The sequence below is a fragment of the Rattus rattus genome, chromosome 2 (genome assembly GCF_011064425.1).
Source record: "Rattus rattus isolate New Zealand chromosome 2, Rrattus_CSIRO_v1, whole genome shotgun sequence".
Lineage (NCBI taxonomy): Eukaryota > Metazoa > Chordata > Mammalia > Rodentia > Muridae > Rattus > Rattus rattus.
The window spans coordinates 162,194,404-162,208,041 of record NC_046155.1 but is presented as its reverse complement, the minus strand read 5'-3'; positions in this window follow the sequence as shown (position 1 = coordinate 162,208,041).

Here is a 13,638-nt window from a genome sequence, read left to right as displayed (position 1 = left end):
GCTTCTCAGTCTGGCAGGAGAAATAGCAGAATGTTGTGTATGGACTTGCTCCTGACCTTATATTCAGCTAGCTTTCTTATACAGCTTGGCTCTACCTGCCTGCACACAGTATTGCCTAGAGTGTTCTGGGACCTTCTACACTGATTAATAATCAAGTAAATGCCCCTCCCAGACACACCTACAGTCTGATACAGGTAATCCCTCTGTTAAGGTTCTTTTTTCACGTGTTAACAAACAAGTTAACAATCAAGGAAGAAGGGATGGCCAGGTCACCCAAAAGACTGGAATCACAGATGGGCAGTCAGCCAGGGCCCCCAGTCTACCCTGCTCTGTTGTTCCTTTAGCCATGTCCTAGTGCTTTCATTGCCACCTAGGTCTCTTGACCCCTTAGGTTCTCTAAGGCTGGCTCATATCTGGTCTTCTCACTTCATTAGAACATTCCAGAGAATCTCGGAACAGAGATGTCTCTGACTACCCGATACAGAAGGAACATCATTGTAGTCTTGACCTTGGAGAGGTTCTGGGGTAGGATTCTAGCCTGTGTTCAGAATCAAAGGGACTCCTGATGGTGTGAGGACAGCCTCCTTCCTGCTCTAATAAAAAGAGGCACCCACCACAAACTGGGTGCACTGAGCACAGGCTCTATTCCAAGCTCTCTGCCAATATCAAGATCACAGAAGGCTAGAGAAGCAGGTAGGCATTAGTGACTTCATTTCACAAAGTAGGCTATCGATATCTGCTTCTGTCCAGATTTCTACCGTAAGTTCCTGCCATGAATTTCTGCAAAAATAGACCATGAGTGTGATGTATAAGCCAAATAAATCCTTTCCTCCCTAAACTGCAAGTGCTCCCCGACTCACGCTGGGCCATTGGAACTGATGCTAAGTGTACCAGTGCTCGCACTGATCAAGATAAAGAAGCTCTTCATTTTTAGATATGACGCCAGGCACCACATGTCCTGTGCATATTAGCTACCGTAGTATTCTGAAAAGACAAAAACTACACAAGCCTTGGATTGAAAGGAACCAGAACTGACACGGTAGGATCAAGCCCGACCCACAGAGAGATCCAGCCCAATGTCTACCTGAGTGTATACAGTTGCATACAAGCTCACTACCATCACCAGCAGCAGCAGCAGCAGCAGCAGCAGCAGCAGTAGCAGCAGCAGCAGCAGCAGCAGCAGCAGCACAAATCTGGAGTGACACTTTTCTAGCCCACACTACTTGCAACGCTATGAGCATGTGCTCACAGTAACCCTGCCTCACAATATTTGTGTTAAAAATACAGACAGAAAGATATAAACCTCCAGAAGCTGTGGTTGCACCAGACCCGCGTGAGATCAAGCCAGTCAACACTCCAAGGCAAAAGAGGTCTCCCAAGGTCCCATTCCTAGCAGAGGGATTACTGACAACTGACACCTGCTCGAGGAAGAGAGAGTCCGTTGACTTTCAGGCCACAGTTCAGTGAACTGCCTTACACACCTGTGCACGTGCTGGCAGCACTAATTGGACTCAGTGGGTTAAAAAGAAGACATGAAGGAGAATGTGGGGAGAGGATCGCTGGTGACAGTGAGGATGAGGATGAGGATGAAGAGGAAGAAATGGGAAAATGGATATGATCAAAGCACATCATATGCATACATGAATTCTCAGAGGCTAAATGCAATATCATGTTTTAAAGAAGTAAATATTTTATCCAACACCCAAGGCTCAGGGAAAATTAGGGAGAAGATAGGGGAAAGATTGTGAGAGCCAGAACACGGCTGCAAGACAGCATCTTCTAGACACAGCAGGGAAGGAAGACCCATGAGATCTCAACAATATGGCTCCCTACTCAAAGCCTTTGTGAGGACAGCATCAGCCAATATGCCGATGGAGATGTGTGAAATGTCAGGACCCCACCCTTAGGTGAGAACTACAGGAAGTCAATGACTACTGCGAGATGGGAAATCAGGATTCTCTAGGGACAGGGCTCCCAATAGGTTATCTAACCCCAGGTGTCAACCCTAAGCACTTACACAAAAGAACAACACGAAATGACATTTGTGTGTGTGTGTGTGTGTGTGTGTGTGTGTGTGTGTGTGTGTGTGTGAGAGAGAGAGAGAGAGAGAGAGAGAGAGAATGAATAATAACTAAAGAAGACAGGGTCATGAATATGAGGGGGAGGGATGGAAATTATGTGAATACAATCCTCATTTATAAAGTTCTAGCAAAAAAACCTTTGAGATTCATTATTTTTGTAAATATTTTAAAAATAACAAAATTTGCAAATCCTGTCTTGCCCGTTCTTCCTTTCTTTGTTCTCTCTCTCCCTCTCTCTCCCTCCCTCTCTCTTCTCTTTCTCTCTGTCTTCTTCTCTCTTTTTTTCTTTCTTCCTTCCTCCTCCTCTCTCTCTCTCTCTCTCTCTCTCTCTCTCTCTCTCTCTCTCCCTCTCCCCCTCCCCCCCTCTCTTTATTTCTTTCTTTCAGTTTGGCTTTATGCACAATTTTGAACATACTACAAGTGTCTTGGGAAGGAATTAAGTTGGTGACACAACCTCTGGGCTCTACTTTGTTGTCAGACACAGGGATGAGCCTTTAAGCTCCAAAAGGCTCAGCATTAAGAGTCAGAGGCAGTGCCTGGGAGCTAGGAGATGCTTGAGGGTAGGAGATAGGAGGTAGACCCTAGTGTGTTTTCTGGCTCTCCACTGGTTTTCAGTCGCAGACCCATTCTCAGAGAGTGTACCGAGCATATACCTAGTACTTGGGCACCAGACATGCTTAGGACGTGATGATTACCACAGTCAAGCTTTCTGCATTGACCCATCCAGACCCAGTTCCCTCAGCTAGCCCCGACAAGTGACAATTGTCAGGGGAATTGGCAGGGTTACCTCTCAGGCTGTATTACTTCAACACCTCTAATCATTTTTTCTCTAGCAGGAGATCGGATGACATCATAGCTCCTGTCATGGATGCAGATTTTATATCCATAGTAGCAGATACAATGATGGCCCTCATCCTCTGAGGAGGGTGAAAGGGTCGGTGTGAGTGAGACTTGATCAATAACTGAACCTATCACCTCTTGTCTGCCTTTGGAGCATGGGCTCCCTGGTTGTGAATGACCCAAACCACTGAGGAGGTATAGTCTAATGGGACAGCACAAATGTCCCTGTAGCCAAGCAATTCAGAATGGGGAGCGGTGTGTGTGTGTGTGTGTGTGTGTGTGTGTGTGTGTGTGTGTGTGTGTGGTATCAACATAAGTCCTGTTGTTTGGGGTGGGAGATAATTAGAAATGTCCTAGAAATGAGGGGACAGTCATTGGGCTGAACTCACATCATGTCAGTGCCCTGAATCAATTTTGAGACTTCAGCCAAACAGACCTACCCAGGGCTGTGATGTTTGGCTCCTTTTTTTTTTTGGTCCATTGGGAGGTCTGAGCTGGGCTTAACCTTTCTTGTGTTCATGAGAAGTGAGAAATGAGAAGCAGAAAGCCAGGGTACCTTCAGGCTTGGGACACAGACAACCCTGGTAATTTAGGAACCCAAACTCTACTCTTTGTGGGGCTATTAGCTCTCAGTATTACGGAAGAGGCTTTTCTATCCAGACAAATGAGAAATGAACACTCCCTCCTAATAGCTGGTAATAAGTCAACATGGTTCTCTGAAGATCTACGGGCCAACCCCCTGCCAATCTTCCCAGGGAAAGTGGCTGGCACAAGGATGTTTTATCTCTATGTCTCCTTCTCTAGCACATGTTAATAAAAGTTCTATATAAAAGTGGATGATAAAGGAGATTAATACTTTTATTTTTCACACATGCCAAAACCCATCTTTTCATCCTGAATTATCCAGTTAGAGTGTCTACATCACCTGAGTTAATTAACCTCATCAATGTCACGTAACCAATCCATCCACAAGTGTATAGCCCAGACTTCCACCTCTTGCAAAGAAAATCATCTTTACAAACAAATGCAAGGCCTGGACACCTGGAGAGTTAAATAGGCTCCTTCCTGATTTTTTTTTTTAAGACAGAATCTTTCTATGGAGCCCAGGGTGGCTTCAAATTTGCAATCCTCCTGCCTTAGCTTCTCTAGTACCAGAATTGTTACAGGTGTGTACCACTGTACTCCACCACTCTCTTTCCTGAAATGTGTTTCAATATCTCTCACACACACACACACACACACACACACACACACACACACACACACACACACACACACACAAACACAAATAAAAATGACTCACATTTGTCTGACAAGCAAAGCCTGATCTAAGGCCAGGAACATGGTAGTAGGCTTGGTGGCACTTTCTCTGAATTTAAAATGTCTTTCCAAAAGAAACTGGCAAGTCAACAAGGGTTGGCGTTACATCTCTCAGTGAGGATGAGGTAAAGATGGGCTCTTCTCATGGTTCTGAAGGATTTCATTCTATTGTCTGCGAGTTTGGAATATAAGACCTCACCGAGTGGCCTACTTCCTGATGAGTCCTGTGTTGAGTCCCAAGGTGAGCTGAGGCAGAGTATCTACAGTATGAACCCAAAGGGAAGTCTCGATTCAAGCACAGGAAATACACTGTGTGTCTTGGAGTACGCCTGGAGCTAGCTGCATCAGTGGAAAGAAGTGCATCTACTAGACCTCTGTCTGACAGGGCTGAGTTCACCATGGTGCTGTTGAGAGGGTCAGCCCCAGAAGCTCCACATTCCATAGCATCTGGGCCAGAGATGCTCTCCAAGCATAGGCCCCTTCCTTCCCTGGCACATGAGAACTGCCAGCCATCAGAGTTTGTGTAGCCAGCCTGGAACATGGAGAACCCAACATCACTGAAGAACATCTATATCTTGCCGTATATTCCATTCTGTCAGGTGTTCCTCACAGGCATTTCGGGCCTTGACCTAGGCACTTTAGCAACCTTCACTTTTTAGAATACATGAATGGACTCAGAGAAGCGAGATGTCTTCCCTTAGGCCTCCGCCTTGAGTCAGATTTTCACAGCTGTGAAGGATGAATTCAAAGGGGAACAATGTATCTTAGCTCATGGTCCCTGGTTTTCAGCCCAGGGTAGGCTGGATACATTGAATGGAAGCCAAGGCAGGACAACATGGTGGAAAGGGAGTAAGGAGGCAGGGAGTCTCATCTCATGGTAGCGGGGAAGCAGAGTGCACGGATGGGCAGATTTTGTCTCAAAGGCCATCCCTAGTGACCTACTTCCTCTATCTTACCCTTGCCTCCTCTCAGTCATGAACGCATCTGTGAATTAATCCATTGCTGAAATTAATGCCCTTGTGATTCAGCTGCCCCTTAATAACAGCAATGGGGCATTAGTCTTTGATACATTAGTCTTGAGTACATCACTTGTATTCAAACAATATACACTGCAATAAATGGACACAGCAGGAACCCCAGACATGGTGGATAATATGTTTTAGCCTATAAACCACAGCTAAGCTAAGCTGTTTGAAGCATCTCTCCTAGGCAAGTAGATAGAAAGAGAAAAATAAGAGTACCCAAACTACAGGCTTGCAGCTTTGTTTGTGGTGATGTTAAAGAGAACATCCCATTAGCTCTAGGATCGGGCTCCACGTCTCAATACTGGCTGAGACACTTCACATACACTGACACCCAGAGGGACCCAGGAAAGTCTGACACATTGGGAGAGACACTCAGGCGCATGCATGAGAGTCCAGTCACATCAATACCTTTTTATCTGGGCTGAAGAGAGATGCTGGAAACCGAGAGGAAAAAAAAAAGAGTTTTGTAGGACTTTGAGGTGCTCCATTTTCCCTTGTGGCCTGTGGCAAGAAGGCAGCAGTGGAAATGAGTAGAGCTGGTCCCAAAGAGTGCGGAGGCACACACAACACTGTTTATACAGTGAGATGCAGTTGAGCAAGATGTCTACAAAGCCGAAGAGGCCTTCCTCCCCTTAGAGAGGGACTGTGAAGGCACAGGGCAGCCTCAGAGGAGAGCGACAGAGTGGACATGGTAGAGTCCTGATCTGGGCCCCACATTCTAACACACTCACGAGACTCAAGAAAAGCACACTCAGTGCAGACGCCATTACACAGAATGAGGCTTGGAGGTTTGGCCATGAGCCAAGGGTTAGCATCATCAAATCTCTCCTTATTCTTCCTATAAGCAGCAAGCCATAGCCTTGGGGAGAGCAGGCCTGAGCAATACACACCAGCTATGACCTGTGAAGGCAAATGAAGCCTCTAGAATGACGTGATGTGAGGCAGGACCTAGGGAAGAAATAAAAGCAGAGATGGCTACACAGAAAGATGAATAGACCGACACTTTGCCTTTGCAGGCGTTATTGGAAAGAAGCATACCCAAGTGGGGCAGACCACTTAAAAGAACATATATATTATAAAATATATTATATTATGTATATTTGCTTATATAAGCATATATAATAATGTTATATATGGTATATCATAAGAATCATGCATGCTCTCAATAATTATTATTATTGTTTTGGGGGTAGAACTCAGGGCATTTGACTTGGTAGGCAACCACATCTCAAAACCCTCACTGGTGAATTCCAGACATGTGTTTTCCCACTGAGTCATTGAGACAGTTCCCAGCCTCTCATTGGTAAATTCCCAGCAGGTGCTCCATCGGTGAATTGCACTGGTAGATTTTAATCATGTATTTGACTGCTGAGCCCTGCCCCAAACCTCTGTTTCTAGTACATAAACAATCTTTTTTGTTTGTTTGTTTGTTTGTTTGTTTGTTTGTTTTTCTGGAGCTGGGGACCGAACCCAGGGCCTTGCACTTGCTAGGCAAGTGCTCTACCACTGAGATAAATCCCCAACCGTACGTAAACAATCTTAAGCTAAGAGATCCCAGCAAGTTATGTCACAGCAGATGCCTAAGCTCATCTATACACATTCACAGGACTGAGGCAAAAATCTCTCTGAAATAATGAAGCTTATGTAGCTAAGGGCTGGGAGGTTAGCTCGGCGGTAGAGCCCTCAACCAACCTGAAAATGCCCTGGTTCAAGTTCAACCCCCAATACTGGGTGTGGGGAGCTCATGTTACCTTAACTGCTTGGAGAATCAAGTGCATGGGTCTAGCCAACTGTATGACCACCGTGACCAATGCTCATGCCAGTTACACAGAGCTAGAATGCCTACAATGCCAATAGGAGGGACTATACAGCAAAGAACAGATTTGTAGAGTATCTATTGAGAAGGTTTTAATAGCCAAAAAATCTTTATTGCTTTGCAATTCTGTTCCAAGGGGTAATTATTTTTGAGTTGTAATGATCTAGTCAATGTGCTTGCCATTGGCTTACAAAGATATAGCATTTGTTGATAACTGTAAGATTTTCTTATCCAGACATGCCTTTTTTGGGGGGTGTTCTTTTTCATATAAAGTCCTCCTCCCTTTCTCTATTCCATGGGGAACCTAGCAGAGGTTGGAAAGAATTCATTCAGTCTCTCCTCAGACTTTGGAATTAAAGTACTAGAAGGAAGGGTTAGGACACAGAGATGGGATCTGGATGTGGAGAAGGCTCCAAATTGAGAGACTGTGTAGTCCTTGGGTTAAGCTGGACAAGTTGGCTCCATGTGTGAGCTCCTATGTGAGTGCAGGGAGGAGCTCTGCCACTGAAAGCCAGAACTGCTCTGAATCACCATGGGCTCAGCGCTAAAAGCACCACAGGAGACTGCCTTTGCCACGGAATGCTACTTTATGAAGCAGCTCAGTGAGGGTGTGAAACCAGGGCCGACACCCTCCCCCTTTCCCTTTTTGGCAAGTGCCATGTCTCATGCCCATGAGAGCTGGAGCCCAGAGAACAAGCAGAGGACAGGGTGATGGAACAGGCCGGGTGTGACCTGAACACCTTGTGCCCTGGAAATCCAGGCTGCCTTTCATTTTCCCCAACCCTCCTCTTCTGCTCCAGCATCACAGAATCTGGCTCCCGGCACCCTAGCCTCCCCAGAGACTCTCCAAATTGCCTCTGTCCTGGTCCTCCTTCTCAATATTTCTGGAAGTGTGTGCCACTGCGTTGTCATATGGAGATGGATAGAGGCAGGAGAAGTGGGCGAACGGGACCTGGGTCTTAATGTCTCTTTTCTTTTCTTGTTGGTGAATTAATACCTCCTTGCCTTTCTTGGTGGCGAAGAGGCTGCTTCAGGGTATTACAAATATCCCAGACCCCACTCCCTGTGAAGCCTGGGGCATGTTTATCACGGTGCCAATAAAAGTGGCACGATTTATGGTTCTGCTTCTTAATTCATTCAATTCTCTCTTCATTGGGAGGTTAATGCTGTTGGTCTATTTTCTCTTGAAACAAATAAAAACAATATGTGCTGACACTGGCTTGGACTTTTGACATGGACCAGAGAGGTCAGCATTTAATTTTATATTTATAGACTACACAGACAATATTATCTGTATTAGAGACTGCTCACTCAATCCTTGTCATTTTACAACGGTCGGAGGCTGCTATCTCCAGCATGGGACTTCCTTCTGTCTTCTTCTTTCTCTCTCTCTTCCCATGGTTTTCTCTTTGTTTATTCTTCCCATGCTTCCTTGGCTGCTCACAATCTTTGTTTACATCTGCTTCCCCATGGTCTGTCTGGTATGGATGCATGTCTCTGTTTATCTATCTGTCTGTTTGTATCACCTATTGCTTTACTTCATGTATGTATATATCATTCATTGACTCCAATTCCTTCTACCATCTACCCACCATCCATCCATCATTATCTATCTGTCTATCTATCTATCTATCTATCTATCCATCATGCATGTATCTGTTTGTCTATCTATCTGTCTGTATCATCTATCATTTTATTTCATGTATGTATACATCATTCATTGACTCCAATACCTTCTACCATCTACCCACCATCCATTCATCATTATCTGTCTGCCTATCTATCTATCTATCTATCTATCTATCTATCTATCTATCTATGTATCTATCTACCTATCCATCTGTCATCTATCTGTCAGTCATCCAGCATCTGCCTCCATGCTTTGGTCCACGTATCATCTACTTCTAGGTGCCTATCATGTTCTTCAGTATTGGTCACCTCCCTATATCTCATCAGTTATCTGTATCTCTGTATCTCTCTTCATTATTGTCCCTTGTCCTGTATCTGTCTCTTCCCCTGTCCCTTCTTCCTTTCTTCCTTTCTTTCCTCCCTCCCCTTCTCTCCTCAATTTTTGTCCCCTCTGGAAGCTCTAAACTCTATATTGGAATGAAAATTTGGGGGGTCTGGAGTTTTGGGACTTTCCCCTCATTCCCGTTTTTAGACGAGAGCAACAGAATGAGAACTGAGCAAGTTTGAATTTGGACTACTAGGATGCTGCTTTCCTCTGAGAAACCTTTCTCTCTACTCCTTCCTGAGATTCATTGTTCAACCCACACATGCAAAGGCAGTGGTTTTGATGGTGCAGAAAGTCTCTCTCCTGAGATTCTCCTGCTTACCCAGCGGGGATAGCAACAGCCACGTTGCTGAAAGCAGCATCGAAACCACCACAGCGGTTTGCACAGTGAATGGCGGGGGCAGCTGGAAAATGACCGTGTCAGAATTCTGGTTCTGCTCTTCCTTTGCCGAGTTGAACAGATCTGATTGTTTCTTCAGGCTAGTGTCTGCTCTCCGACGTAAGAGCGAGGACGAGTTCCTCACAGGTTGGGAGAAAACATCATGTGTGACCAAAGCCTGTATATATGGAAACATGAGTGAGGCCTGCAATGTCATCTAGTCATTTGGAAGAAATCGGCATTTGGTTCTAATCAACTTTATTAATAAAAGAACGTGCCCTCCAAATAACTGGCTCTTTGTAAAGAAGCAAGGATCAGGTGACACCTTAGCTATGTGGCAAATGGATCTTGAATCTGTCACTTCCTGATCTGCATGCACAGGAGACAGAGCTGTCCCCAGCTCTCACATGGCATCCCACTTTGTGGTATGTGCAGCAGCTAGAAGCTTTTCAGTGGTTTTCTCTTGCGGTGTTTCCCTTTGGGTCAGCCACCACCAGCAGTGTGATGGTGGTTTTCATAGTCTGTCCCTGGGCCATTGGAACCTCTGGACCCTTCTGGAGGTACCGTGTCCTCACCTGTGAAATCAGGGTAATGATGCTGTGCCATCCATCGATGGCAGGAGGATTCATTAGATGCTATATTTAAAAGACTTTAGGTCCTTGGAGGGAAGTGCAGTGTAACTGATATCTGGGAAGATAAAATATTTAAGCCATAGCCTCCAGGGGCCGTTCATCTTATTGTATTCTCAGCATTTTAGAATTTTTTGCATGAAAACATTCTTTAGGGAAGCTTCTCTGCCCAGCCAGCCAGAGCAGAAACATTTCTGAAGAGAGTGAATGGGGCACAGGGTAGGGGTCTTTCTAACCTGACTTCCACTTGCTTCTTGGCCCTACAACTACCAAGATGGTAGAGGTAAAATGCCCCTTGACTTGAATCTTGGGACAATTATCACTGATCAGCAATCCTGGCCTATAGCCCAGATGTACAGTGCCATGCCAACACCAACGAAAGCCCTGGTCAGACAAAGAAAGTGTCTCTCAAGCAAATATCAGAACTCTCTTATTTCCACTGGAGGAGAGCTCACAAGGCCCACCCCTAGAGGAAAAGATGAGGTCAGTTAGCAGCTGCTGAGAAGACAGGGACACTAAGTCTTCTGCAGGGATTAACTCCTTGGTAGATTATACAATCCAAAGCAGTCATCCCCACACACTTAGACAGCTGAGCAACAGTAAATTGATACTATAGGTTGAGTGTGTGTGTGTGTGTGCTCATGTGTGCGTGTGTATGAGAGTGAGAGAGAGTGAGAGAGAGAGAGCATGTGCATGTGTGTATGAGAGAGAGAGTGTATGTGCGTGTGTGTGGTGTGTGAGAGAGAATGTATGTTTATGTGCGTGTGTATGTGAGAAGTATGTGTGTTTATGTGTGTGCATGTATGTATGTGCACATGTGTGTGTATGCCTATCATCCAGTTGAGCAATCAAGCTAGCACCTAGCACACCAAACAATGCTTTGCCTCCAAATTTAACTGAAAGAAGAACCACATCAAAGTTCACACACACACACACACACACACACACACACACACGCACGCACACACACATACAGACAAATTAATAAACAATCATTGAAGAAGAGGTCATGAATTTGAGAGGGACTTGGAAGAGCATAGGAAGAGCTGGAGCAGAGAGTAGGGTGAAAAGGTTTGTGAATACAGTACTCTGCGAAATTCTCAGAAAAACAATCTCTAATTTAGGACAATGCCTTTGCTTGAACAGAAGCTATCCATACCTGGAGTTACTTTTCAACAGGGTGAGATTTAGCTCAACATTCTTGCTTTTGGTAATGAAACTGAGATGTACACATTGATTTTAACCAGTAACTTCCTGGGAGACTAGAGGCCAACCTTTGGGCTGCCTGATTCCCTAGAGACCAAAGAAGCTTAACTTTCATAACTCCAATCTTCAGGGGCCTTGGAGGCCCTATGGTTATTGTTGAATAGGTAATGCTGAGTTGTTTTCTCAAAATTGTCCAAATGCCAGGCCCCACAACATCTACATCTACCCTGCTCTTCAGTCTCTAGGCTGGAATAGTTTTTTCTTCTTCATGGATTTCCACTTAGATATTTTCTGGTTGCATGAGGGAGAACTCTACCTCAGACCAGTGGGAGCAAGAAAAGGAGACTATCAACTCGTGTAACTGGAAAGTGCGCATGCGTGCACGTGTTTGTGTGTCTATAGTCTTCAATGTTGCCTCTTCTTCGTATAAATTGCCCCAGTGATGAATTGCCAGTTATCTGAGTATTTGATTTCCAAAACCTTCATAGTTGAAGCAGAGAACTGACTCCTTCTCAAAATTGTCTATTGACTGCCACGCATGCGCCCAGCTCATGTATCCTAGGGTGAGTAATACCTCCCCCCCAATAACTAAATATGAAATTGTGAAGGTGCTTCTCAACTATGACTTTCTTCCAAAGTGCCCTGGGCTCTATTTCCTACTGAGATGACCTACTTGCTGTGTGCTGTGACCTGTAGGTGAATGCAAGGATCATCCCGTTCATGGTAGGTAGATGTCAGCATGTAGTAAGGGTCAGAGTCCAACCCTTCTATCTCCATCCAGGCATTACCTCTCTGTATAAAGGCACAATGGCTTGGAAACTTAGACCAATCCCAGGCAAGACTGTCAAATTATCTGATACTAATTTTTGCACAAGGAAATGAAAATTCAAATTAGGCATTGCACTTTAATGGAGAAATGAAGAGGGCCACAGTCTTGCACACATGAGTGTTTAGCTCAGGATTCATATATACGTATTCTGCATGACCTTTGCCGTATACCCCACCCACAGGCATTTTCTGATTCTTGGATAGTTCAGAGGATGTGCTGGGATGGTTGTCTCTTCCCTAAATCAGGAGTAGGGAAAATAAACTCCATATGCAGGAGCCATGGACTCAGACACCCATTCTTCCCTCCCCTAAGCCAGGCCCTGGGCTCTTTGACATTCTGAGCACTTTGAGAGAGTAGGGAATGGGTTGTGACGCCGTGGGCATATTCGATATAATTGTACCATTGGTTTCCTGAGTGTGACACATCTTGCCTGATTACACTACATGTTCAAGGTAGTAAGAGTTGGATGAGGAGGCTCTTGTCTGGTGACCTTTATTTTGGCGGAAAGCTAATAGGCATTCCATTCTGCAGCGAGGAGGCTCTCCTGGGGAATCTGCACAGTGAGCCAGCCTTGGCCTCCATCATCATGTTTAATTGAAGGAAGAGCCGCATCAAATTTTTACCTAATGATTTGTACAACCTTCTTACATAACGGAAGGAAAGTGATGAGGGTCAGTCTTCCGTGATCTGCTAATAAAGCCACCTCCCTCCCTCTCTGCTTCCCTCCCTCCGTACCTCCCTCCTTCCCTCCAAGCCCAGACATGGTGCTGTGGATGTTTGCAAGGTTAGAACAGAACAGAAAGGGAACTGTGGCAGTGGCTAGTGAAGGTGTGTGCTTTCTGCTCAGCAGAGAGATATAGGGCCATATTGCCAGACTCATCCTGATCCGCTGGTGCTCTGTCCAACCACAGCCATGGGGTAGGGAAAGATATTTGCTGCCAAGTATTTCCCATTCCCCGCTGCACCTATGCACTGTCTCCTTGGGCAGACAGAATTAGATACAGGAGACCAGAGTGTAGGCAGATAATTCCTCCTCTCCAAGACGAGGAGAGGTTGTCAAGACAATTGCCACCTTACAGCCTACTGCATATCCACTAAGCTCAAAACCATCCAGAGAGATGCCCTTTCTGGATGATACTGTTTTATAATTGAATTGTTAACACCTTCTACCCAGCACTCACCAAATCCTTCCCGGAAGCACACTTTTATGAAACCAGTTTCACGCTGGGCTTTGCCATCCCTGTGAGCAGAATTTTACCCTTCACAGCAAGTGAGACCTGGGAGGAAGCCTAGATTATGAAACAGTCTGAATGTTTGTTTTCAGTCTCCATAAGGAAAAAAAAGAGAGAGAGAGATGAGAAATGCCTCTCTTGACTTAATAGAGCTGTGCTTAGCTGGAGTCTCTCCACTCTTTCCCCTCTTCAAATTACATCACTGTAAGTTAATATTCCTGATCTTGTCTTCCCCAAACATACCCCACCTGTTCCCCTAATCACTCC